The sequence below is a fragment of the Ascaphus truei genome, chromosome 6, assembly GCF_040206685.1.
Source record: "Ascaphus truei isolate aAscTru1 chromosome 6, aAscTru1.hap1, whole genome shotgun sequence".
Classification (NCBI taxonomy): domain Eukaryota; kingdom Metazoa; phylum Chordata; class Amphibia; order Anura; family Ascaphidae; genus Ascaphus; species Ascaphus truei.
The window spans coordinates 46230082-46245128 of NC_134488.1; the positions used below are offsets into that span (position 1 = coordinate 46230082).

The 15047-nt window shown below is 52.6% G+C and overlaps 1 protein-coding gene across 2 annotated transcripts in view; it reads right to left on the minus strand.

Moving 5' to 3' along the window:
* The window catches only part of GRIK4 (glutamate ionotropic receptor kainate type subunit 4), a 213137-nt gene that overhangs the window by 25672 nt on the left and 172418 nt on the right, over positions 1-15047 (minus strand). The gene's annotated exons all lie outside the window — the stretch shown is intronic.

The window sequence follows — 15047 nt, forward strand, 5'->3', positions numbered from 1 at the left end:
CGTGCTGTGTATGCGTCTCATCCCCATGTATTCACCGTGCTGTGTATGCGTCTCATCTCCATGTATTCACCGTGCTGCGTATGCGTCTCATCCCCATGTATTCACCGTGCTGTGTATGCGTCTCATCCCCATGTATTCACCGTGCTGCGTATGCGTCTCATCCCCATGTATTCACCGTGCTGCGTATGCGTCTCATCCCCATGTATTCACCGTGCTGTGTATGCGTCTCATCCCCATGTATTCACCATGCTGCGTATGCGTCTCATCCCCATGTATTCACCGTGCTGCGTATGCGTCTCATCCCCATGTATTCACCGTGCTGTGTATGCGTCTCATCCCCATGTATTCACCGTGCTGCGTATGCGTCTCATCCCCATGTATTCACCGTGCTGCGTATGCGTCTCATCCCCATGTATTCACCGTGCTGCGTATGCGTCTCATCCCCATGTATTCACCGTGCTGTGTATGCGTCTCATCCCCATGTATTCACCGTGCTGCGTATGCGTCTCATCCCCATGTATTCACCGTGCTGCGTATGCGTCTCATCCCCATGTATTCACCATGCTGCATATGCGTCTCATCCCCATGTATTCACCGTGCTGTGTATGCGTCTCATCCCCATGTATTCACCATGCTGTGTATGCGTCTCATCCCCATGTACTCACCGTGGTGTGTATGCGTCTCATCCCCATGTATTCACCGTGCTGCGTATGCGTCTCATCCCCATGTATTCACCGTGCTGCGTATGCGTCTCATCTCCATGTATTCACCGTGCTGCGTATGCGTCTCATCCCCATGTATTCACCGTGCTGTGTATGCGTCTCATCCCCATGTATTCACCGTGCTGTGTATGCGTCTCATCCCCATGTATTCACCGTGCTGTGTATGCGTCTCATCCCCATGTATTCACCGTGCTGTGTATGCGTCTCATCCCCATGTATTCACCGTGCTGTGTATGCGTCTCATCCCCATGTATTCACCGTGCTGTGTATGCGTCTCATCCCCATGTATTCACCGTGCTGCGTATGCGTCTCATCCCCATGTATTCACCGTGCTGTGTATGCGTCTCATCCCCATGTATTCACCGTGCTGTGTATGCGTGTCATCCCCATGTATTCACCGTGCTGCGTATGCGTCTCATCCCCATGTATTCACCGTGCTGCGTATGCGTCTCATCCCCATGTATTCACCGTGCTGCGTATGCGTCTCATCCCCATGTATTCACCGTGCTGCGTATGCGTCTCATCCCCATGTATTCACCGTGCTGTGTATGCGTCTCATCCCCATGTATTCACCGTGGTGTGTATGCGTCTCATCCCCATGTATTCTCCGTGCTGTGTATGCGTCTCATCCCCATGTATTCACCGTGCTGCGTATGCGTCTCATCCCCATGTATTCACCGTGCTGCGTATGCGTCTCATCCCCATGTATTCACCGTGCTGTGTATGCGTCTCATCCCCATGTATTCACCGTGCTGTGTATGCGTCTCATCCCCATGTATTCACCGTGCTGTGTATGCGTCTCATCCCCATGTATTCACCGTGCTGTGTATGCGTCTCATCCCCATGTATTCACCGTGCTGTGTATGCGTCTCATCCCCATGTATTCACCGTGCTGTGTATGCGTCTCATCCCCATGTATTCACCGTGCTGCGTATGCGTCTCATCCCCATGTATTCACCGTGCTGTGTATGCGTCTCATCCCCATGTATTCACCGTGCTGTGTATGCGTCTCATCCCCATGTATTCACCGTGCTGTGTATGCGTCTCATCCCCATGTATTCACCGTGGTGTGTATGCGTCTCATCCCCATGTATTCTCCGTGCTGTGTATGCGTCTCATCCCCATGTATTCACCGTGCTGCGTATGCGTCTCATCCCCATGTATTCACCGTGGTGTGTATGCGTCTCATCCCCATGTATTCACCGTGCTGTGTATGCGTCTCATCCCCATGTACTCACCGTGCTGCGTATGAGTCTCATCCCCATGTATTCACCGTGCTGCGTATGCGTCTCATCCCCATGTATTCACCGTGCTGCGTATGCGTCTCATCCCCATGTATTCACCGTGCTGCGTATGCGTCTCATCCCCATGTATTCACCGTGCTGTGTATGCGTCTCATCCCCATGTATTCACCGTGCTGCGTATGCGTCTCATCCACATGTATTCACCGTGCTGTGTATGCGTCTCATCCCCATGTATTCACCGTGCTGCGTATGCGTCTCATCCCCATGTATTCACCGTGCTGTGTATGCGTCTCATCCCCATGTATTCACCGTGCTGCGTATGCGTCTCATCCCCATGTATTCACCGTGCTGTGTATGCGTCTCATCCCCATGTATTCACCGTGCTGTGTATGCGTCTCATCCCCATGTATTCACCGTGCTGTGTATGCGTCTCATCTCCATGTATTCACCGTGCTGCGTATGCGTCTCACCCCCATGTATTCACCGTGCTGTGTATGCGTCTCATCCCCATGTATTCACCGTGCTGCGTATGCGTCTCATCCCCATGTATTCACCGTGCTGCGTATGCGTCTCATCCCCATGTATTCACCGTGCTGTGTATGCGTCTCATCCCCATGTATTCACCGTGCTGTGTATGCGTCTCATCCCCATGTATTCACCGTGCTGTGTATGCGTCTCATCCCCATGTATTCACCGTGCTGCGTATGCGTCTCATCCCCATGTATTCACCGTGCTGCGTATGCGTCTCATCCCCATGTATTCACCGTGCTGTGTATGCGTCTCATCCCCATGTATTCACCGTGCTGTGTATGCGTCTCATCCCCATGTATTCACCGTGCTGCGTATGCGTCTCATCCCCATGTACTCACCGTGCTGCGTATGCGTCTCACCCCCATGTATTCACCGTGCTGTGTATGCGTCTCATCCCCATGTATTCACCGTGCTGCGTATGCGTCTCATCCCCATGTACTCACCGTGCTGCGTATGCGTCTCACCCCCATGTATTCACCGTGCTGCGTATGCGTCTCATCCCCATGTACTCACCGTGCTGCGTATGCGTCTCACCCCCATGTATTCACCGTGCTGTGTATGCGTCTCACCCCCATGTATTCACCGTGCTGTGTATGCGTCTCATCCCCATGTATTCACCGTGCTGTGTATGCGTCTCATCCCCATGTATTCACCGTGCTGTGTATGCGTCTCATCCCCATGTATTCACCGTGCTGCGTATGCGTCTCATCCCCATGTATTCACCGTGCTGTGTATGCGTCTCATCCCCATGTATTCACCGTGCTGTGTATGCGTCTCATCCCCATGTATTCACCGTGCTGCGTATGCGTCTCATCCCCATGTATTCACCGTGCTGCGTATGCGTCTCATCCCCATGTATTCACCGTGCTGTGTATGCGTCTCATCCCCATGTATTCACCGTGCTGCGTATGCGTCTCATCCCCATGTATTCACCGTGCTGTGTATGCGTCTCATCCCCATGTATTCACCGTGCTGCGTATGCGTCTCATCCCCATGTATTCACCGTGCTGTGTATGCGTCTCATCCCCATGTATTCACCGTGCTGCGTATGCGTCTCATCCCCATGTATTCACCGTGCTGTGTATGCGTCTCATCCCCATGTATTCACCGTGCTGCGTATGCGTCTCATCCCCATGTACTCACCGTGCTGCGTATGCGTCTCACCCCCATGTATTCACCGTGCTGCGTATGCGTCTCATCCCCATGTATTCACCGTGCTGTGTATGCGTCTCATCTCCATGTATTCACCGTGCTGTGTATGCGTCTCATCCCCATGTATTCACCGTGCTGTGTATGCGTCTCATCCCCATGTATTCACCGTGCTGCGTATGCGTCTCATCCCCATGTACTCACCGTGCTGTGTATGCGTCTCATCCCCATGTATTCACCGTGCTGTGTATGCGTCTCATCCCCATGTATTCACCGTGCTGCGTATGCGTCTCATCCCCATGTATTCACCGTGCTGCGTATGCGTCTCATCCCCATGTATTCACCGTGCTGTGTATGCGTGTCACCCCCATGTATTCACCGTGCTGCGTATGCGTCTCATCCCCATGTATTCACCGTGCTGTGTATGCGTCTCATCTCCATGTATTCACCGTGCTGTGTATGCGTCTCATCCCCATGTATTCACCGTGCTGCGTATGCGTCTCATCCCCATGTATTCACCGTGCTGTGTATGCGTCTCATCCCCATGTATTCACCGTGCTGTGTATGCGTCTCATCCCCATGTATTCACCGTGCTGTGTATGCGTCTCATCTCCATGTATTCACCGTGCTGTGTATGCGTCTCATCCCCATGTATTCACCGTGCTGTGTATGCGTCTCATCCCCATGTATTCACCGTGCTGCGTATGCGTCTCATCCCCATGTATTCACCGTGCTGTGTATGCGTCTCATCCCCATGTATTCACCGTGCTGCGTATGCGTCTCATCCCCATGTATTCACCGTGCTGCGTATGCGTCTCATCCCCATGTATTCACCGTGCTGTGTATGCGTGTCACCCCCATGTATTCACCGTGCTGCGTATGCGTCTCATCCCCATGTATTCACCGTGCTGTGTATGCGTCTCATCTCCATGTATTCACCGTGCTGTGTATGCGTCTCATCCCCATGTATTCACCGTGCTGCGTATGCGTCTCATCCCCATGTATTCACTGTGCTGTGTATGCGTCTCATCCCCATGTATTCACCGTGCTGTGTATGCGTCTCATCCCCATGTATTCACCGTGCTGTGTATGCGTCTCATCCCCATGTATTCACCGTGCTGTGTATGCGTCTCATCCCCATGTATTCACTGTGCTGCGTATGCGTGTCACCCCCATGTATTCACCGTGCTGTGTATGCGTCTCATCCCAATGTATTCACCGTGCTGTGTATGCGTCTCATCCCCATGTATTCACCGTGCTGCGTATGCGTCTCATCCCCATGTATTCACCGTGCTGTGTATGCGTCTCATCCCCATGTATTCACCGTGCTGTGTATGCGTCTCATCCCCATGTATTCACCGTGCTGTGTATGCGTCTCATCCCCATGTATTCACCGTGCTGTGTATGCGTCTCATCCCCATGTATTCACCGTGCTGCGTATGCGTCTCATCCCCATGTATTCACCGTGCTGCGTATGCGTCTCATCCCCATGTATTCACCGTGCTGCGTATGCGTCTCATCCCCATGTATTCACCGTGCTGCGTATGCGTCTCATCCCCATGTATTCACCGTGCTGTGTATGCGTCTCATCCCCATGTATTCACCGTGCTGTGTATGCGTCTCACCCCCATGTATTCACCATGCGGTGTATGCGTGTCACCCCCATGTATTCACCGTGCTGTGTATGCGTCTCATCTCCATGTATTCACCGTGCTGTGTATGCGTCTCATCCCCATGTATTCACCGTGCTGCGTATGCGTCTCATCCCCATGTATTCACCGTGCTGCGTATGCGTCTCATCCCCATGTATTCACCGTGCTGTGTATGCGTCTCATCCCCATGTATTCACCGTGCTGCGTATGCGTCTCATCCCCATGTATTCACCGTGCTGTGTATGCGTCTCATCCCCATGTATTCACCGTGCTGTGTATGCGTCTCATCCCCATGTATTCACCGTGCTGTGTATGCGTCTCATCTCCATGTATTCACCGTGCTGTGTATGCGTCTCATCCCCATGTATTCACCGTGCTGTGTATGCGTCTCATCTCCATGTATTCACCGTGCTGCGTATGCGTCTCATCCCCATGTATTCACCGTGCTGCGTATGCGTCTCATCCCCATGTATTCACCGTGCTGTGTATGCGTCTCATCCCCATGTATTCACCGTGCTGCGTATGCGTCTCATCCCCATGTATTCACCGTGCTGTGTATGCGTCTCATCCCCATGTATTCACCATGCTGTGTATGCGTCTCATCCCCATGTATTCACCGTGCTGCGTATGCGTCTCATCCCCATGTATTCACCGTGCTGTGTATGCGTCTCATCCCCATGTATTCACCGTGCTGTGTATGCGTCTCATCCCCATGTATTCACCGTGCTGCGTATGCGTCTCATCCCCATGTATTCACCGTGCTGCGTATGCGTCTCATCCCCATGTATTCACCGTGCTGTGTATGCGTCTCATCCCCATGTATTCACCGTGCTGTGTATGCGTCTCATCCCCATGTATTCACCGTGCTGCGTATGCGTCTCATCCCCATGTATTCACCGTGCTGTGTATGCGTCTCATCCCCATGTATTCACCATGCTGTGTATGCGTCTCATCCCCATGTATTCACCGTGCTGTGTATGCGTCTCATCTCCATGTATTCACCGTGCTGTGTATGCGTCTCATCCCCATGTATTCACCGTGCTGTGTATGCGTCTCATCTCCATGTATTCACCGTGCTGCGTATGCGTCTCATCCCCATGTATTCACCGTGCTGTGTATGCGTCTCATCCCCATGTATTCACCGTGCTGTGTATGCGTCTCATCCCCATGTATTCACCGTGCTGCGTATGCGTCTAATCCCCATGTATTCACCGTGCTGTGTATGCGTCTCATCCCCATGTATTCACCATGCTGTGTATGCGTCTCATCCCCATGTACTCACCGTGGTGTGTATGCGTCTCATCCCCATGTATTCACCGTGCTGCGTATGCGTCTCATCCCCATGTATTCACCGTGCTGTGTATGCGTCTCATCTCCATGTATTCACCGTGCTGCGTATGCGTCTCATCCCCATGTATTCACCGTGCTGTGTATGCGTCTCATCCCCATGTATTCACCGTGCTGTGTATGCGTCTCATCCCCATGTATTCACCGTGCTGTGTATGCGTCTCATCCCCATGTATTCACCGTGCTGTGTATGCGTCTCATCCCCATGTATTCACCGTGCTGTGTATGCGTCTCATCCCCATGTATTCACCGTGCTGTGTATGCGTCTCATCCCCATGTATTCACCGTGCTGCGTATGCGTCTCATCCCCATGTATTCACCGTGCTGTGTATGCGTCTCATCCCCATGTATTCACCGTGCTGTGTATGCGTCTCACCCCCATGTATTCACCGTGCTGCGTATGCGTCTCATCCCCATGTATTCACCGTGCTGTGTATGCGTCTCATCCCCATGTATTCACCGTGCTGTGTATGCGTCTCATCCCCATGTATTCACCGTGGTGTGTATGCGTCTCATCCCCATGTATTCTCCGTGCTGTGTATGCGTCTCATCCCCATGTATTCACCGTGCTGCGTATGCGTCTCATCCCCATGTATTCACCGTGCTGCGTATGCGTCTCATCCCCATGTATTCACCGTGCTGTGTATGCGTCTCATCCCCATGTATTCTCCGTGCTGTGTATGCGTCTCATCCCCATGTATTCACCGTGCTGCGTATGCGTCTCATCCCCATGTATTCACTGTGCTGCGTATGCGTCTCATCCCCATGTATTCACCGTGCTGCGTATGCGTCTCATCCCCATGTATTCACCGTGCTGTGTATGCGTCTCATCCCCATGTATTCACCGTGCTGCGTATGCGTCTCATCCCCATGTATTCACCGTGCTGTGTATGCGTCTCATCCCCATGTATTCACCGTGCTGTGTATGCGTCTCATCCCCATGTATTCACCGTGCTGTGTATGCGTCTCATCCCCATGTATTCACCGTGCTGCGTATGCGTCTCATCCCCATGTATTCACCGTGCTGCGTATGCGTCTCATCCCCATGTATTCACCGTGCTGCGTATGCGTCTCATCCCCATGTATTCACCGTGCTGCGTATGCGTCTCATCCCCATGTATTCACCGTGCTGTGTATGCGTCTCATCCCCATGTATTCACCGTGCTGCGTATGCGTCTCATCCCCATGTATTCACCGTGCTGTGTATGCGTCTCATCCCCATGTATTCACCGTGCTGTGTATGCGTCTCATCCCCATGTATTCACCGTGCTGCGTATGCGTCTCATCCCCATGTATTCACCGTGCTGTGTATGCGTCTCATCCCCATGTATTCACCGTGCTGCGTATGCGTCTCATCCCCATGTATTCACCGTGCTGTGTATGCGTCTCATCCCCATGTATTCACCGTGCTGCGTATGCGTCTCATCCCCATGTATTCACCGTGCTGTGTATGCGTCTCATCCCCATGTATTCACCGTGCTGTGTATGCGTCTCATCCCCATGTATTCACCGTGCTGTGTATGCGTCTCATCCCCATGTATTCACCGTGCTGTGTATGCGTCTCATCCCCATGTATTCACCGTGCTGTGTATGCGTCTCATCCCCATGTATTCACCGTGCTGTGTATGCGTCTCATCCCCATGTATTCACCGTGCTGCGTATGCGTCTCATCCCCATGTATTCACCGTGCTGCGTATGCGTCTCATCCCCATGTATTCACCGTGCTGTGTATGCGTCTCATCCCCATGTATTCACCGTGCTGTGTATGCGTCTCATCCCCATGTATTCACCGTGCTGCGTATGCGTCTCATCCCCATGTACTCACCGTGCTGCGTATGCGTCTCACCCCCATGTATTCACCGTGCTGTGTATGCGTCTCATCCCCATGTATTCACCGTGCTGCGTATGCGTCTCATCCCCATGTACTCACCGTGCTGCGTATGCGTCTCACCCCCATGTATTCACCGTGCTGCGTATGCGTCTCATCCCCATGTACTCACCGTGCTGCGTATGCGTCTCACCCCCATGTATTCACCGTGCTGTGTATGCGTCTCACCCCCATGTATTCACCGTGCTGTGTATGCGTCTCATCCCCATGTATTCACCGTGCTGTGTATGCGTCTCATCCCCATGTATTCACCGTGCTGTGTATGCGTCTCATCCCCATGTATTCACCGTGCTGCGTATGCGTCTCATCCCCATGTATTCACCGTGCTGTGTATGCGTCTCATCCCCATGTATTCACCGTGCTGTGTATGCGTCTCATCCCCATGTATTCACCGTGCTGCGTATGCGTCTCATCCCCATGTATTCACCGTGCTGTGTATGCGTCTCATCCCCATGTATTCACCGTGCTGCGTATGCGTCTCATCCCCATGTATTCACCGTGCTGCGTATGCGTCTCATCCCCATGTATTCACCGTGCTGTGTATGCGTCTCATCCCCATGTATTCACCGTGCTGCGTATGCGTCTCATCCCCATGTACTCACCGTGCTGCGTATGCGTCTCACCCCCATGTATTCACCGTGCTGCGTATGCGTCTCATCCCCATGTATTCACCGTGCTGTGTATGCGTCTCATCTCCATGTATTCACCGTGCTGTGTATGCGTCTCATCCCCATGTATTCACCGTGCTGTGTATGCGTCTCATCCCCATGTATTCACCGTGCTGCGTATGCGTCTCATCCCCATGTACTCACCGTGCTGTGTATGCGTCTCATCCCCATGTATTCACCGTGCTGTGTATGCGTCTCATCCCCATGTATTCACCGTGCTGCGTATGCGTCTCATCCCCATGTATTCACCGTGCTGCGTATGCGTCTCATCCCCATGTATTCACCGTGCTGTGTATGCGTCTCATCCCCATGTATTCACCGTGCTGCGTATGCGTCTCATCCCCATGTATTCACCGTGCTGTGTATGCGTCTCATCCCCATGTATTCACCGTGCTGTGTATGCGTCTCATCCCCATGTATTCACCGTGCTGTGTATGCGTCTCATCCCCATGTATTCACCGTGCTGTGTATGCGTCTCATCCCCATGTATTCACCGTGCTGCGTATGCGTCTCATCCCCATGTATTCACCGTGCTGCGTATGCGTCTCATCCCCATGTATTCACCGTGCTGCGTATGCGTCTCATCCCCATGTATTCACCGTGCTGCGTATGCGTCTCATCCCCATGTATTCACCGTGCTGTGTATGCGTCTCATCCCCATGTATTCACCGTGCTGTGTATGCGTCTCACCCCCATGTATTCACCGTGCGGTGTATGCGTGTCACCCCCATGTATTCACCGTGCTGTGTATGCGTCTCATCTCCATGTATTCACCGTGCTGTGTATGCGTCTCATCCCCATGTATTCACCGTGCTGCGTATGCGTCTCATCCCCATGTATTCACCGTGCTGCGTATGCGTCTCATCCCCATGTATTCACCGTGCTGTGTATGCGTCTCATCCCCATGTATTCACCGTGCTGCGTATGCGTCTCATCCCCATGTATTCACCGTGCTGTGTATGCGTCTCATCCCCATGTATTCACCGTGCTGTGTATGCGTCTCATCCCCATGTATTCACCGTGCTGTGTATGCGTCTCATCTCCATGTATTCACCGTGCTGTGTATGCGTCTCATCCCCATGTATTCACCGTGCTGTGTATGCGTCTCATCTCCATGTATTCACCGTGCTGCGTATGCGTCTCATCCCCATGTATTCACCGTGCTGTGTATGCGTCTCATCCCCATGTATTCACCGTGCTGTGTATGCGTCTCATCCCATGTATTCACCGTGCTGCGTATGCGTCTCATCCCCATGTATTCACCGTGCTGTGTATGCGTCTCATCCCCATGTATTCACCGTGCTGTGTATGCGTCTCATCCCCATGTATTCACCGTGCTGCGTATGCGTCTCATCCCCATGTATTCACCGTGCTGTGTATGCGTCTCATCCCCATGTATTCACCGTGCTGTGTATGCGTCTCATCCCCATGTATTCACCGTGCTGCGTATGCGTCTCATCCCCATGTATTCACCGTGCTGCGTATGCGTCTCATCCCCATGTATTCACCGTGCTGTGTATGCGTCTCATCCCCATGTATTCACCGTGCTGCGTATGCGTCTCATCCCCATGTATTCACCGTGCTGCGTATGCGTCTCATCCCCATGTATTCACCGTGCTGCGTATGCGTCTCATCCCCATGTATTCACCGTGCTGCGTATGCGTCTCATCCCCATGTATTCACCGTGCTGTGTATGCGTCTCATCCCCATGTATTCACCGTGCTGCGTATGCGTCTCATCCCCATGTATTCACCGTGCTGTGTATGCGTCTCATCCCCATGTATTCACCGTGCTGTGTATGCGTCTCATCCCCATGTATTCACCGTGCTGTGTATGCGTCTCATCTCCATGTATTCACCGTGCTGTGTATGCGTCTCATCCCCATGTATTCACCGTGCTGTGTATGCGTCTCATCTCCATGTATTCACCGTGCTGCGTATGCGTCTCATCCCCATGTATTCACCGTGCTGTGTATGCGTCTCATCCCCATGTATTCACCGTGCTGTGTATGCGTCTCATCCCCATGTATTCACCGTGCTGCGTATGCGTCTCATCCCCATGTATTCACCGTGCTGTGTATGCGTCTCATCCCCATGTATTCACCTTGCTGTGTATGCGTCTCATCCCCATGTACTCACCGTGGTGTGTATGCGTCTCATCCCCATGTATTCACCGTGCTGCGTATGCGTCTCATCCCCATGTATTCACCGTGCTGTGTATGCGTCTCATCTCCATGTATTCACCGTGCTGCGTATGCGTCTCATCCCCATGTATTCACCGTGCTGTGTATGCGTCTCATCCCCATGTATTCACCGTGCTGTGTATGCGTCTCATCCCCATGTATTCACCGTGCTGTGTATGCGTCTCATCCCCATGTATTCACCGTGCTGTGTATGCGTCTCATCCCCATGTATTCACCGTGCTGTGTATGCGTCTCATCCCCATGTATTCACCGTGCTGCGTATGCGTCTCATCCCCATGTATTCACCGTGCTGCGTATGCGTCTCATCCCCATGTATTCACCGTGCTGCGTATGCGTCTCATCCCCATGTATTCACCGTGCTGTGTATGCGTCTCACCCCCATGTATTCACCGTGCTGCGTATGCGTCTCATCCCCATGTATTCACCGTGCTGCGTATGCGTCTCATCCCCATGTACTCACCGTGCTGTGTATGCGTCTCATCCCCATGTATTCACCGTGCTGTGTATGCGTCTCATCCCCATGTATTCACCGTGCTGCGTATGCGTCTCATCCCCATGTATTCACCGTGCTGTGTATGCGTCTCATCCCCATGTATTCACCGTGGTGTGTATGCGTCTCATCCCCATGTATTCTCCGTGCTGTGTATGCGTCTCATCCCCATGTATTCACCGTGCTGCGTATGCGTCTCATCCCCATGTATTCACCGTGCTGCGTATGCGTCTCATCCCCATGTATTCACCGTGCTGCGTATGCGTCTCATCCCCATGTATTCACCGTGCTGCGTATGCGTCTCATCCCCATGTATTCACCGTGCTGCGTATGCGTCTCATCCCCATGTATTCACCGTGCTGGGTATGCGTCTCATCCCCATGTATTCACCGTGCTGCGTATGCGTCTCATCCCCATGTATTCACCGTGCTGTGTATGCGTCTCATCCCCATGTATTCACCGTGCTGTGTATGCGTCTCATCTCCATGTATTCACCGTGCTGCGTATGCGTCTCATCCCCATGTATTCACCGTGCTGTGTATGCGTCTCATCCCCATGTATTCACCGTGCTGTGTATGTGTCTCACCCCCATGTATTCACCGTGCTGTGTATGCGTCTCATCTCCATGTATTCACCGTGCTGCGTATGCGTCTCATCCCCATGTATTCACCGTGCTGTGTATGCGTCTCATCCCCATGTATTCACCGTGCTGCGTATGCGTCTCATCCCCATGTATTCACCGTGCTGCGTATGCGTCTCATCCCCATGTATTCACCGTGCTGCGTATGCGTCTCATCCCCATGTATTCACCGTGCTGTGTATGCGTCTCATCCCCATGTATTCACCGTGCTGTGTATGCGTCTCATCCCCATGTATTCACCGTGCTGTGTATGCGTCTCATCCCCATGTATTCACTGTGCTGCGTATGCGTCTCATCCCCATGTATTCACCGTGCTGCGTATGCGTCTCATCCCCATGTATTCACCGTGCTGTGTATGCGTCTCATCCCCATGTATTCACCGTGCTGTGTATGCGTCTCATCCCCATGTATTCACCGTAACGCGTATGCGTCTCATCCCCATGTATTCACCGTGCTGCGTATGCGTCTCATCCCCATGTATTCACCGTGCTGTGTATGCGTCTCATCCCCATGTATTCACCGTGCTGTGTATGCGTCTCATCCCCATGTATTCACCGTAACGCGTATGCGTCTCATCCCCATGTATTCACCGTGCTGTGTATGCGTCTCATCCCCATGTATTCACCGTGCTGTGTATGCGTCTCATCCCCATGTATTCACCGTGCTGTGTATGCGTCTCATCCCCATGTATTCACCGTGCTGCGTATGCGTCTCATCCCCATGTATTCACCGTGCTGTGTATGCGTCTCATCCCCATGTATTCACCGTGCTGTGTATGTGTCTCACCCCCATGTATTCACCGTGCTGTGTATGCGTCTCATCTCCATGTATTCACCGTGCTGCGTATGCGTCTCATCCCCATGTATTCACCGTGCTGCGTATGCGTCTCATCCCCATGTATTCACCGTGCTGTGTATGCGTCTCATCCCCATGTATTCACCGTGCTGCGTATGCGTCTCATCCCCATGTATTCACCGTGCTGTGTATGCGTCTCATCCCCATGTATTCACCGTGCTGTGTATGCGTCTCATCCCCATGTATTCACCGTGCGGTGTATGCGTCTCATCCCCATGTATTCACCTTGCGGTGTATGCGTCTCATCCCCATGTATTCACCGTGCTGCGTATGCGTCTCATCCCCATGTATTCACCGTGCTGTGTATGCGTCTCATCCCCATGTATTCACCGTGCTGCGTATGCGTGTCATCCCCATGTATTCACCGTGCTGTGTATGCGTCTCATCCCCATGTATTCACCGTGCTGTGTATGCGTCTCATCCCCATGTATTCACCGTGCTGCGTATGCGTCTCATCCCCATGTATTCACCGTGCTGCGTATGCGTCTCATCCCCATGTATTCACCATGCTGCGTATGCGTCTCATCCCCATGTATTCACCATGCTGTGTATGCGTCTCATCCCCATGTATTCACCGTGCTGTGTATGCGTCTCATCCCCATGTATTCACCGTGCTGTGTATGCGTCTCATCCCCATGTATTCACTGTGCTGCGTATGCGTCTCATCCCCATGTATTCACCGTGCTGCGTATGCGTCTCATCCCCATGTATTCACCGTGCTGCGTATGCGTCTCATCCCCATGTATTCACCGTGCTGTGTATGCGTCTCATCCCCATGTATTCACCGTGCTGTGTATGCGTCTCATCCCCATGTATTCACCGTGCTGCGTATGCGTCTCATCCCCATGTATTCACCGTGCTGCGTATGCGTCTCATCCCCATGTATTCACCATGCTGTGTATGCGTCTCATCCCCATGTACTCACCGTGGTGTGTATGCGTCTCATCCCCATGTATTCACCGTGCTGCGTATGCGTCTCATCCCCATGTATTCACCATGCTGTGTATGCGTCTCATCCCCATGTACTCACCGTGGTGTGTATGCGTCTCATCCCCATGTATTCACCGTGCTGTGTATGCGTCTCATCTCCATGTATTCACCGTGCTGCGTATGCGTCTCATCCCCATGTATTCACCGTGCTGCGTATGCGTCTCATCCCCATGTATTCACCGTGCTGTGTATGCGTCTCATCCCCATGTATTCACCGTGCTGCGTATGCGTCTCATCCCCATGTATTCACCGTGCTGTGTATGCGTCTCATCCCCATGTATTCACCGTGCTGTGTATGCGTCTCATCCCCATGTATTCACCGTGCTGCGTATGCGTCTCATCCCCATGTATTCACTGTGCTGCGTATGCGTCTCATCTCCATGTATTCACCGTGCTGCGTATGCGTCTCATCCCCATGTATTCACTGTGCTGCGTATGCGTCTCATCTCCATGTATTCACCGTGCTGCGTATGCGTCTCATCCCCATGTATTCACCGTGCTGTGTATGCGTCTCATCCCCATGTATTCACCGTGCTGCGTATGCGTCTCATCCCCATGTATTCACCGTGCTGTGTATGCGTCTCATCCCCATGTATTCACCGTGCTGTGTATGCGTCTCATCCCCATGTATTCACCGTGCTGCGTATGAGTCTCATCCCCATGTATTC